This window comes from Corapipo altera, unplaced genomic scaffold (assembly GCF_003945725.1).
Source record: "Corapipo altera isolate COAL_440 unplaced genomic scaffold, ASM394572v1 61305, whole genome shotgun sequence".
NCBI classification, from domain to species: Eukaryota; Metazoa; Chordata; class Aves; order Passeriformes; family Pipridae; genus Corapipo; species Corapipo altera.
Window position 1 is genome coordinate 5992531 of NW_020884909.1, and position 13124 is coordinate 6005654.

The 13124-nt window shown below is 36.3% G+C and overlaps 1 long non-coding RNA gene across 1 annotated transcript; it reads right to left on the reverse strand.

Annotated features, from left to right (window-relative positions):
* Positions 1 to 355: 355 nt before the first annotated feature.
* Positions 356 to 12206, reverse strand: LOC113951776. The gene is made up of 3 exons (XR_003529270.1): positions 12065 to 12206; positions 410 to 425; positions 356 to 373 (listed from the first exon to the last, which is right to left on the reverse strand). It is a non-coding gene; the product is annotated as an uncharacterized LOC113951776 (long non-coding RNA).
* Between the last annotated feature and the right edge of the window lie 918 nt (positions 12207 to 13124).

The following is a 13124-nucleotide window of genomic DNA, read 5'->3' on the forward strand; positions in this document are numbered from 1 at the left end:
TGACACCAGAATATTGGATGATGGATTTTCACTGTCTTCTTTGCTGCAAAATACTCCCTGAATTACTTGTCTAGTTTACACTGCGTTTGGAAACGCAAAAATAAAGATGTAGTGAGAGACTGAGTGATGGTATCTCTTTGTTTATGTATCTTATAACACAGATGGGAGACCTCCTGCCCTTTTCAGCTTGATTTCTATCCCTCTCTTACTGCCATATTTTAAATCAATAAAGTTGAATTTGTCTTTGTGCTTTACAACTGATTTATTTTCCTTGTTCTTCATTCAGGTGATGTGACTGCACCGTGTGCCTGGACAACGTTCCAGGGGAGACTTCCAGTGGTTCTCTGTGTGTGTGTCTCTCTCTCTCTCTCCACTAAACAGCCCTGATGCTGAATCCAGGACTGGTGACCTCTCTCTTTCTCTCTCTCCCCCTGCCCACCCTCCCTCTTTTTCCCTTTAAGTTGTTAAGTAACACAAGACCTACCTTGATTTCTCTCAACCCCCCGTTATCTTAGGTGAGGTATAACTGTGAGAGAGTCAAAGTCTGTAGAATATTTGTTCCATATTAATATTAAAGTTGGTGTTTGTGTACAGACCTTGAGTATTATCTCACTTTAATCCACATTGAGGGGATTTGATAATCTCAGTCACTTTCCCCTTCTTTTTGGTGGGATGTGACTCCCTTAAATTATAAAGTCATCATAATCTAACTTGGTTTATCTTTTACAAGCTGTGTTTATTTTACCTGTAACTTTATAGGTCATTCTCTATGTACAGCTTTTCATCTCTACAATAGTTCTCTGCACTAATATGGAATGTAAATGTACTTTTTGTCTATATATTTGCCTCCTAAATTAATAGAAAATTGTTTTAACAGGAGACTTATGCTCCCATTAACCTTGTGTCTGGTTTCTGGTTGGTTCAACCCTTCTAGTGCTGCAATGTACACCTTAGACATTTTTAAAAATATTTTATTATAAAAAAAAGAGGAGGAGTGAGTGCCTGAAAGAATCTTTTAGCATGAAAATTAGTATGAATCTGCAGATACAGGTATTTATAATTTTAAAAACTATATAAAAATTATAGAAACAATATGAAATTCCTGTGTGGGCTAAGGTCACATAATGTGTCAGTTTGTCAGCTCTGGAAATGGCCTGCTTTCCAACCTGATTTATTATGAATCATCTGTGAAATGAATAAGTTCTCTAAGCAGTTTCTGCCTAGCTCACCAAGTTACAAAACACAACAGACTTTTCAGATAATCTTAGACATGATCAGGAACAGAATGGATGGGATTGTTGTAAGTTTGATGCGCGGTTATTGCAATGAAAGAGTAAGAAGTCTTGTGTTAAATAAGATATGCTTTGCTGTACTGGTATAAAATCAAACCAAATCCATCTAGGTCTAAAGTTAAAGAGAGCAAAGTTCAAACTCTGACTTAGTTTGCACTTCTACCAGTATAAATGTGGCAGGAATCTGTGTTATATTGTCGGATTTATTAAAATCAAAGGTACAAAAGCTATTCAAGATATTAAATATGATGTACAAATAAGTCTCTTCTATCTCCGATATTAGGATTTGTTGAAGAGTAAGACTAATTCAGAGGTATTAAAGTTCATTTTCAATCATCAAAAAAAAAGTGTTTCAAGTTTTTCCATCACTTCTATTAGTCTCTCTAAAGCAGAAACTATTATAGCTCTCTTGTTTTAATTAGTTGTGGTTTGGTTTTTTCTTTTTTTTTTTTTTTCTTTTTATAATGGGTATTTAAAAGCAAATTTCAATAACATTTGTATTTAAATAACATCATTCTTAAATTTTCTATATTTTTAGGATTGCATCATGGGATTAGGTACTTTGAATTCATACTAAATTCATTAATGGATTCAGCAGAAAAATATTTTTCCTCCTTCAAAAATAAAAAGGCTTCACTGTAATATTTTCAGAACTGAACACATTGATTTTATAGTTAGAAATCTGCTTAGTTGGGGAGTACTGGATCGATTCCATTGATCCTAAAGAGTTTCATGCTGGCCCTGAAATGTTCTTGCTTTCCTCTAAAAGCACCAAGAAACAATCTTTGTTAATTTTATACAAATTTTCTACCACTTTTTTTGAGAATGGATTTATTTCAAGTTTTCCCCCCAAAAATTATTCTTGAACAAGTATATCATCTGTCAGAAAGTTTCATACAGTTTCATCTTGTAATTTTACTGTATTGAAATCAGAGCAGTCCTATTAGGGATTAATATCTAGATTATTACAATTAAAGTAAACAAAATACAAGTAAGGATTAATGTCCTAAGTTGAACAGAACTTCGTCCATCTATGCTGTTCTACTGTACCTTTCACCCATCTGTGCTGCTGTATACTGTTTTAGCTGACTCTTTCCCACATTTGTGGTATTTGTGTTCACTTGTAATTGTTTTCCATCAACAGATTCTGTTCAGAGCTTTCAGTCTGAATACACTTGAAACTTGATGAGAGTCAAAACTGAGTGCTAAATTTTGTGCCTCAGATCCTTAATTTATCATTAGTGTTGTTTACTTGAACTTCATTATCTTTTACTCTTGAAAGGACTTGGACTACCCCAAAAAATAAAAAACAGTAGAATAATCTGCTTGTGTCTCTTGAGTCCCCTTGGTCTCTGTTGGCTGGTTCTAGTTGCTGTGGCTTTGCATTTATAGGACAAAGTGCTTACAAGAATAGCAGCGTTATAAAACTTAATGAGGCAAAAATATCATAGAGGTCTGATCACCACATAAAGTCCCACCTTTTGGGATTATGTTGATGACTGAAATAATTACCTTAGGTTTTTATTGTAAGTAGGCTTCAGAAAAAAAGTCACTTTTCCTCATTAATACAGGCTTTGGTAAAGTAGGTCAATGAAATGTTTTAAATAATTCAGAAATGCTTAGAGATTTTCACCATATAAAACTCATTTCAAATGAAGGTAGACTTAAAGTAACCAATGCATTCTTTAATATTTGTGATACTTCTTAACTAAGAAGGAAGAAATAATTTCAAAAGTGTTATTTTCAGTACTTTGAACTGCTGCAACCATTAAAAATGCCAAGAACCTTAAAAATACAAGGTAGCTTTTCAGAAGAGACTCATCTTTCTGAGTCTTTGTGTGGTGCCTATGAAAGTATAATTTTATCTTAGTGAAATCACGGGCAGTAGTGAAGACATGCAACCCACAACAACCAGCAGTACCTTCAATCCTCTCCAGCATCTCTGCCATGCCTATGGAATGACCTGCAAAAAAAGGAGAATTCAACGCAACTGTGCTTGAATTTGGGGCCCTGGACGCACAGCTGCAATCCAAGAAATATCCGTGTGGTTCTGTGGGTAACAAGCAGCTCGTTAAGCTGTATTGTTGACACTTAATGATGGTTAAAAAAAAAAAAAAGCTTGGGGTAAAAAAACAAACAAGCAACACAGAGAAGTTCACCTCTGACTTCTTCAGTCCTAGATGATCAATAGAGAACAGATTCTGAAGCTCAGCTCAGCACAAAGTTCAAGCTAGAGAAAGTACAAATGATTTTTCTTTCTGATAAAGGCCTGATCCCTTCGGGTCATCAGTGAGGTTTCTCAATATCTGAGTTTTCAGTTTAACAGTCTATACTCATTCTGTCTGACAAAATGACATGTAGAAAACATTGTTTTCTGCAGGGAAAGTTTGCCTTGGTAAAAGTAATTATGTTTAGAACTTTTCAAATATGCTATAGAACCAGTCATAGTGTAATTAAATAAGTTAAATGTGGATTAAATTCTAAGGATTTAAAAACTAGGTTATTTGATAGCAAAGCTAAAAATAGTGTTAAAACTTGTCTGAATATGTAATTTCTTTTGTGTTTTGTAGTTTTTCATTGAAGAATGTCTCAGAAAGATTTTAACATTAAGTAGTACTGCTGAAGAAAACATAAGGTTAAACAAGTTTTATGAATAAGTGACTTTGAGTATTCCAGTTCAAATCTCTTGAGATTCAGTGGAATTAAAAGTCTTTGTAAAATAAAATTTTATCCATTCACAGTTATTCAACAGAGGAGTCTGACAGCATTGCCTGTCACAGCAGATCATTGCAGTTATTTGCTAGAGAGAAATTCTTTATTGGTTATCTGTTGTATGCTTTGGTGAAATTTCAGTCCAGAAAAAACAAAAGCAAGACTAAGAATATAAATAGGTATTGTAGGATTAAAAACAATAAACTGTTCTTCATTTTTTCCTTAATGTTAGTTCTTCCATAGTTCTAGGTAGGAAGAAATAAACTTTTGTAAAAATCATATTCCCTTTCTCCCTCATGTCTGTGTGAAAATGTACCCAGTTGGGCTAAATTTTGTGCCTCAGAAACATAGAGGTTCACAGATATTAAATAAGAACCTCTTAGAATTGTAGGGTTTGGATTCCCCATATAGCTGTTTCCTGTTAAGCGTATTTATCTAAGGCAGAAGGATAATTCGAGGACAGGTATAACCCTCTATGACTGGCTAGCTTGTGTCACAGTGAGAAAAAATACACTGAGGATTAATACATTCTCTTTTAATCCTTTGCAGCTTTGGAAAATAATTTTTGTTATTCCCACATCCCAGGAAGTACATATCTTCCACTTTCTTTCACTTTGCTACAATTCTAACTCAGCCTGTTTTATGTTTTATTCCTCTAATTTCTTGGTCTGCATCCTCTGTCTGTTTTTTTTTTTTTTTTTTTTTTTTTCCCTTCCCTATGCTAAGTGACTACTCACTGCGAAGAAAGAATAAACTCTTAGAGATATCTATTCTATGTGTCCATGAGTTTTGTAAACCTATTAACTACCGCAGCATCTTTTAGCTTTCCTGAAGCTAAAAGCTGGGTTTTTTTACCTTTTTGTGCTATCAATAAGACTTATAAGTGATGTTTTAACCATTTCTTCTGCTTGAGAGGACAAATGGGCATTTTGTGAGCTGTTATCCCCTAAACCATAGCCTGGCTACTCTGATGTTTAGTTTTGACCTATAATTTGGTAGTCATGACTTCACAGAGAACACTGGGCAATACAGCCTCAAAACTTCCTTTTCACCTTCTTTTGTCTTTAATAGAAGTGAAGTCTCCCACAGGATACCTGTCTCTCATTCATGCTATGTATCCAAAATTTTTTTCTTGCTGGCGGTGGAGATTTAGGGAGTATCCATACCCCCTTGGGGGTCAGATTAGTAGGTGATTAGCAGAACTAACTTCCAACTTGCTGACACCTAGTTCAGCCAAATCCTATGCACACTGCTAAGTGTAAAATATGTTCTGCTCATGAGATTAACCAAGTAACTCCTCATCCTGTGGAATACACTACACCTAAACTAGACTTAATCTCACATTAGAAAGCACGACTTTCTAATTTATGCAGCAGACTGACCACGGAATTATATGGCAATGTAAATTGCTTGCAAAACACTTCAGTGGCCTTTGGTTTATTGAAATAATTTTGAAAATGTAAATTTTTTTAAAATTTAAAATAAGACCATGATACTGCATTTTATTACTTGCATAATTGCAGACAGAAAGCATGAGGACAACCTCTCAATGCAACTTCCTGGCTGACAATATAACACGTAGGGTAACAGCAAGAAAAAAATGAGATGAAGCAAGAAGAGTTTGAGATTAGTGTTGGATGACACCAAGTATGAGATTAGTTGGATGACAAAATTCTGTATGAATGGCTGCACCAAGCTGACTTTTCTCTTCCCACAGGTGAGTTAGAAAAGTGTAAAAATAGAGCACATACAGTTGGGAAGTTGCCACTGTAGATGAAAGAAAAACAATTACTAGTTTTACAAGGTAATTATACTTTTGCATCTTGTTGCAAAAAAAAAAAAATTAATTAGGTCACCGTGCAAATAGCCTCAGAATTACATCATATATCACACACAACTAAAATTAACGTAGTGGTTTAGAGATTTATTCAATGTTGCAGTAGCAGAAATTTGAATCTGAGCCAGATTTAATATTATATGGCAGGATTTTGGGATAAAAATCATCATCAGCATCATCATTGCTAGGCTTCACAAATGAAGATTTGGGAAAGGCTCTATCCACATTTGTTACAAGGGATAAAAATAATTTTTTTTGATCCATTGTAAATATTGCTTTATCAGAGGAGAGATAGTTAAAATTGTATATATAAGGTATCATAATATTTATTTGTATAGTGATTGTAATATAATTCCCTTCCCCCTATATTGAGTCTTGTGTTGTGTCTGGAAAACCCCTCTCACACTGGGGTGAGATGTGGGAGGCAGGCTTGGACTCGGGAATTGGATTTTTAGGGGTTTCAAACCACCACAATTTTAAAATCATATTAAGTATTAAGTATTAGTTAAGTATTAAGACTGTTTGCTGAAACACTGTTTTCACCAACATACAATAACAAATATACTCAACATAGTTGTTTGGTTTTTTTAAATAATACTCCTGCAATGCTATTTTACCCCCACTTTAATTGGAAGAAATCTTGCAATTATTTTTATCCCTTTTTTTTATTTTATTTACCAGTGACCTTTAAAACTCATGCTTTATTTAGAAATCTCTTGTATCAAATCTGTTTATTTTAAGTCTGTAGTTAGAGCTTTCTTGCAGTTAAAGTGAGGGTAAAATAGCATTGCAGGAGTATTATTTTTCACAAAACTATGATGAATATATTTGTTATTGTATGTTGGTGAAAACAATATTTCAGCAAACAGTCTCAATACTTAATTAATACTTAATATGATTTTAAAATTATGGTGGTTTGAGACCCCTAAAAATCCAATTCCCGAGTCCAAGCCCACATCTCACATCTCACCCCAGTGTGAGAGGGGTTTTCCAGACACAACACAAGACTCAATATAGGGGGAAGGGAGTTATATTAAAATCACTATACAAATAAATATTATGATACCTTATATATACAATTTTAACTATCTCTCCTCTGATAAAGTAATATTTACAATGGATCAAATCTCTTCTCCCTCCAATAAAAGTCCAGAAGGGAAGAAGGAAAAGATCCTTTCCACATTTAAGGCAGCAGCCTCTCTTCTTCCATGCAGCAGCTGTAGCTGGATCTCTTTCCATTACACACAAGGGGGGTCTCCTCTCACCCCTTCTCAGGCCTTCGACTCCAAGCGAAGATCTCTCTCTCCTGTGGACTGGGACAAAGGTTCGCTTCACCAAGTCATATCATGAAGTGCAGGGGTCCCTTTCCTCAGGGAATTTACCCCTGAGTCAGAACGACTCAGGTAGCTGTCAATTGAAAGTCTTTGCCTCAAGAGTTCTACCAGAGTTCCTATGCCCTGTCTCAGGCTGGCAGCAGCGGAGGGGGCAAGGCCCTCCTCCGCATTCCATCTGGCCATCCCGGTCCAGCTTCGCAGCTCTTCCCTCTAGTACTGCTACATTCCAAGACTCCCCTCGAGTAGGGGTCCACTGCCTCCTCCCAGGAGGGGTCTCACAAGGGTTAGGGGGGTTTGATTCAGTTCTTACCCCCAAAACTCTCTCTGTTGATCTTTCTCTGCTCTGTTGCCCGCTCGCTCTCTCTCCTTGCAGGACATCTCTCTGTGTTGCTGTATACCTTCTTTGCTGCTTCCCTCTTATCTCCTTCTGGCTCTCTGCCACTGTTCTCTGTTCACTGCTGCTCTGCCACCGCTCCTGCTGCCCACTCACAGTGGAGAAAGACTCCCAGCTCTTCAGTCACAGACCTCAGTCCAGTTTAACACTGTTTACGAGTTTCTATGACCCCAGCCAGGGGCTGGGGGGCCGTGGGCCCCCAACGAGGCTCCTGCCCCTTCTACCCGTGGCATCAGAACATGACCCCTTCTCCTCCAACTGCCTCATCATCCTTCTTTTCCAGTCTGGTGTGATATGTTTAAATTTTGCAGGAGCGCTGATTGGGTCAATACAAAGAGAGACATCACCCCCTCGAGAGTTACCATTTTTTTTTAACTCCAAGGGAAAAACCACTCTTTTTTCCCCCCACGAAAATGTTCAAATGTTTTTTGAAATATTAAATCAAAACTAGAGATAATTTTTTTCTCTGTCACAATTTGCTATTTTATGTTAGTAAAAATAATGTTTCAGTAAACAGTCTTAATACATACATGATTTTAAAATGTTCACATGTTTTTTGAAATATTAAATCAAAACTGCAGATAGTTTTCTTCTCTCACAATTTTTTTCTCAGTTTTTCTCTTATTTATTTATTTCTCAATCCATCCTACTATACGTACTTAAATATTTGTAAACATTGAATATCACTGATATTATCAGATTTAACCAGACATCGAAATTAATTCTGATTTAAAAAAAAACTTTAAAAAAATCTTTAGAAAAAAAGTGAAGTATAAGTTGTACTGATTAATAGTGTTAGATAAAAGAAAAAGAATGGAAAGTTCAAGAAAGGAAATTAAAATGCATGCTGCAATTAAGTAAATTAGCAATCTTAATCTAATCTTTAAGCAGATAATGGTGGCATGAGAAAACTACACCAGCGACAAAGCTTTCTCACCAGCTAAGCACACAAATTGAATATTGGGTAGATGTTATTGCTATATTTTCTCTCACCATTTTTAAAAATCTCAGTTAAACCCACAGTGTTTTACTCCAAAATCCATTTAGACCAACCTTCCTTTTACGAAAAGAAGCCCCAGGCCTCCTATGAATAAAACAAGCATCTGAAAACCTGCTAATGCATCACTACCCCTACACATGCTCTTAATGTACAGCTTTATTAAGTGGAAAGAATATGATTTTGGGGTTATGAAATATTGGCTTGATTTATGTAACAAGCTAGCACAAGAGTTGACTGTAGAATAATTCATTATAATTAACAGCTGGGGGCATTCTCACCAAAAAAAGGGATGGAGACATGTATAACAATGCCAGCTGTCATTGGAACACACCACCTGAAGTGGGAAATTCAATCAAGTATTTTTTTTCTCAAAAGGAGGGCAATTTAAACTATGAATATACAATTACCTTTGCCCACTTAGTACTTATATTTTCTCTTAAAGCACTTATAAATACCAATATTTGTTCATGTTATGTCAGTTTGCAGTGTTTTCATTAGTTACAGTGGTAGGCTGCACAAATAAACAGGAATTCCAACTGACTTTATTTCAAAAGGATAGACAACTAAAATAACTTCTAATAAGGCAAAATGCAACAGTTTCCAAGATTCAGCTGCTTATATTTGGAAAAGAGGGTACATTTTACTTTCAAATATAAGCAAGAAATGCTTTCCTTTTTCTTTCATAAAAAAAGGATTTTACCATGAGGTTTGCTTTTATTCATTTTGTCTACTTTAAATTATGGTATCTATAAATATTTTATCAGTACCTGATGGAAGAACAGGAAATGCCAATAAAATATATCCACTGGGGAAATACGTCTAATAGCAGATTGAATGGCAATTCCATCTTCTGTGTGATGTGGTAGTTAGAGTAATCCCTTTTGGAAAAGAAGCTTAACCTACAAATCTGATAAGACTGCAACAAATATCTAGTGGGAGCGGAGGGGGTTGGTGGATGGTGGGAAAAGAATCTCCAACTCCATGTTAAAGAGTCAGGGGCCAAAAACATCTTCCAAAGAAAATGATATTGGAAGTATGGCTACTGTGCAAGGGTGAGTTGAGGAATGAATCCGAAAAATCAGCCCGAAAGACTGCTCAGAGACGTTTTTTTATCTTTAAGCAGCAAGGTATTTGTTTATTCAATGTTGGGAGCAAGCCAGCTCACGCTGGACAAACTTGCTCTACTTGAAAGTGCAAAACTAAACCATTTTATACACTTTAGATACATGGTTACATCATTTATTATATATATTAATAAGCAGGCTGGTCTCTGGGTGGAGTCTTTCCAGACATGCCCAGTCTTCTACAGTGGGGTCTTCTCCTCAAACCTTCATCCCTCTGGTGGTCACCATGGACGTCTTCCTCAATTTGACCTCTTCATTGAGGTGACCTGAATTCTTCAAGCTTGCAAAATCCTAGCTCTGGGCCTTCTAGATCTTATTCAAAGGTCTAGTTTAGCTAATTTATTACTGTCTGTGTACTACTCCTATTCTTTCTATAATAAGGCCTTTGGTCCAGTGACCAGAACAGAACATGATCTTAACCAGTGCTCCTAAAATGTTCTTGCAGCAACACAGGTATTGTGGTGTGTTAGCAGGCCAAGGTACCTCAGTTAACTCTTTTAGGACTGGCTCCTGTTTCATTATGGACCTTGAAACTCGACCCTCTTTGAGACTCTGTTCTAAGTGAGTGGAAGTCTGCTAAGAGTCAGGGAATCATGCCATTAAAATGTGTTTCAACAGAACATGACTGTACAGTTGCTCACTAAACTCTACTAATAAGGCCTCACCCCCTGTGCATTGTGTAGCTGTGGCAGTGACTGCAGTTTACAGCCGTCACCTCTGGTGATTTATTTCAGCTCACACTGATTTTGAGAGATACTCAGGCTTCTTGTTGACTTGGAGTGCCTAATGATTTTTAATAAGCTTCTTAAAAACCCGAAAGGCCGAAAGGTGATTACCTCTCTTCTTCAGAAAATACATTATTTAGTCTCATCCAGCCGCGGCTTCTGGCAACAGCCTTGCGGGGAAGGTGATGAACATGTTTATTACACACCAGTTATGGTCATTAGGTGTTCTAAGCCACGCAGCCCTGGAAACGTCAAAATGTCAAAAATATCATGGGTGTCACGATAACCTCCCAGGTAACATCAAAATATTCTGTATCTCACGTCTGAACGAGAGTCAGAGCCACGTGTTAATTTTCCCCAGTCAAAGAGATAGAAGTACAAATAGTGGCACTGGAGAATCTGGGGTGGCACTGGAGTATTGTACTTGGGGAAATGAGAGTTGTATTTTATTTTTCTGATCTGTACAGGCCTAATATGCATTCCATGTCTGACACAGCATGACAATTATACTTGCACTCAACCACAGGTTAGGGCTTACATATTTATGTTTCTTAGATCAATTGCTGATCCACAGGTACAATTATTGCTACTTTAAAAAAAAAGAGGTCATTAAAGTAATTAAAGAACATTACTATGTTTATAAGAGGATGAAGGAGGCTTTCTACTCTTTGCAAAACCAGTTCCACCATGGACATTTTGGCTTGACTATTAAACATTTCTTAATTTTTATTATTTCTGTCTACATTAAATTAATATATATTATACAACACTGTATACATTATTGCATAATGATTGACTTAATCCAGGAAGTTTTAATTTGTAAAAATTAAGTTAAAATAAAAAGTCCTGGATGTCTGAATATCAATCTCCTGTTTCTCTCAAAAAAATATGTACTCAGGTGACACCATACTAATACAGAGAGATAAGCAAGAAGGTTGGTAATATGAAATATACCTGTAGCTTGTGAAAAGGACACAGAAATTGAGAGCGAGATGTAGATCTAAGGAAATAATTCCACACTTCATCAAAATAAATACATTTTTCACCTAAAGGCAGAGTTAATTAATAGAAGGAATAGAGGTCATTATGCACAGCTAATTAGAAGGTAGCTGCAAAGCACTCTCTGGTTTGAAAATATTGTTAATATTTACCTTACATGCATTCAACTAGAGTACCATATAGGTTGAAGGCTAAAGGATAGGACAGAAAGATCTCTGTGATCCATGGCAGGTGTGGAGGTTTTGCCTCACAAAAATCCAATCTCCAAGCTTTCCCCACCTCCTCATAATTTACCTCAACGCTGAAGAGAAATTTTCAGGCAGGTATACCTCTGCATGGGGGAAGGGAAATATATATACAGTTTATTCCTATACAGAATAAATACTGTACAAACTAAAAGCAATTATATACACAATATTAACACACTTCTACCACCCCTTCGAGCCCCTCCCACAGTCAGTTCAGGAGAAGCCCTCTGGCTGATAGTCAAGCAGTCTTTCTCCCACTGGGGTATCAGGGAAAAGAGTTCTTCTGATCACCCCCCACCAACCTCCATCTCCTTGCTGAGGTCTTCTCTTCATCACGAAGCCCAAGAAGATAGCTCGGAGTCCTTTCTCCTTGGTTCCATGCCATCTCTGCTGTGTAACTCTCTCTCCCCCTGTTCCGTAGCTGCTGTAGTTCAGCTCAGCTTATCACCTGCACGTGTCCTGCAATTCATTCCTCCTCTGTCAGTTTTCAGCTGCCCCCAGTTTACATCACAGCAGAGGCAACTCCCGAGCCCTTTGGCCCACCTCCAACTTTTGCCTGGAGTTTTTTTCTCCTGGCACTGAGTTTTTTTTCCAGCCCATCCTCTTTGGCTCAGCTTAAAATACTAAGCCTTAAATCCACCCCCACCTACAGTGGGGGGAAAAAGCCTTTGGTGTTTTTCTTGGCTCAGTATATTCTCACATTCCTCAGAGGAGGTAATACAACTCTTGAACACTGTCCTCCCTGTTTCCATTGTCTTTCTCTTTGGAGTGTTCTCACATGAGGGGACATAAGAAGAAATGGCTTAAACAGAAATGTAAAAAATATGGTTTTATGGGTTTACTTTATGCTGTAAGAAAAGTATTATTGCCTTAGGAATTGGAATATGAAATATTTTAATATTAAAACCTTTAATAAGGGCATATTTTTACTTTCTGAGCTGAACTGTGAAAAGTTAGGAATTAAAATACGATACACTTCAATATTAAAACCTTTAATATTGCCCTTTAATAAGGGCACATTTTTATGATCTGCATTGTGAATCTCATATACAGAAGAGACAAAATTGATCCAAAGAAGAATCAATAAAATTATTGTTAATATTTCATTAAGTATTGCATAATTATTTTGATTTTTTTTTTCTGAGATTTTAGTTGTAGGAATTTGTTCATAATACAAATTAAAAAGAGTAATTTGTCAGAAATTTCTTGATTTGTACAAATAGTGATGGTGCATCTGCTGAATTTGGGGGCAGAGGATATGTATGTATTTGGGATATGTATATATTTGGGATCTTTTTTCTTAATAGCTTCAATTTGAAAGATAGTTTATGATGAAATAAGTGTTTTGCATTATTAAGAAAAATATTATCCTAGTAATCTAATCCAAATATTGCCTGTTGGGTTGTTTTTTTTTCTTTGCTGATTCATCAGCAATTCTGACAATTTAGTTTTTGTTGCC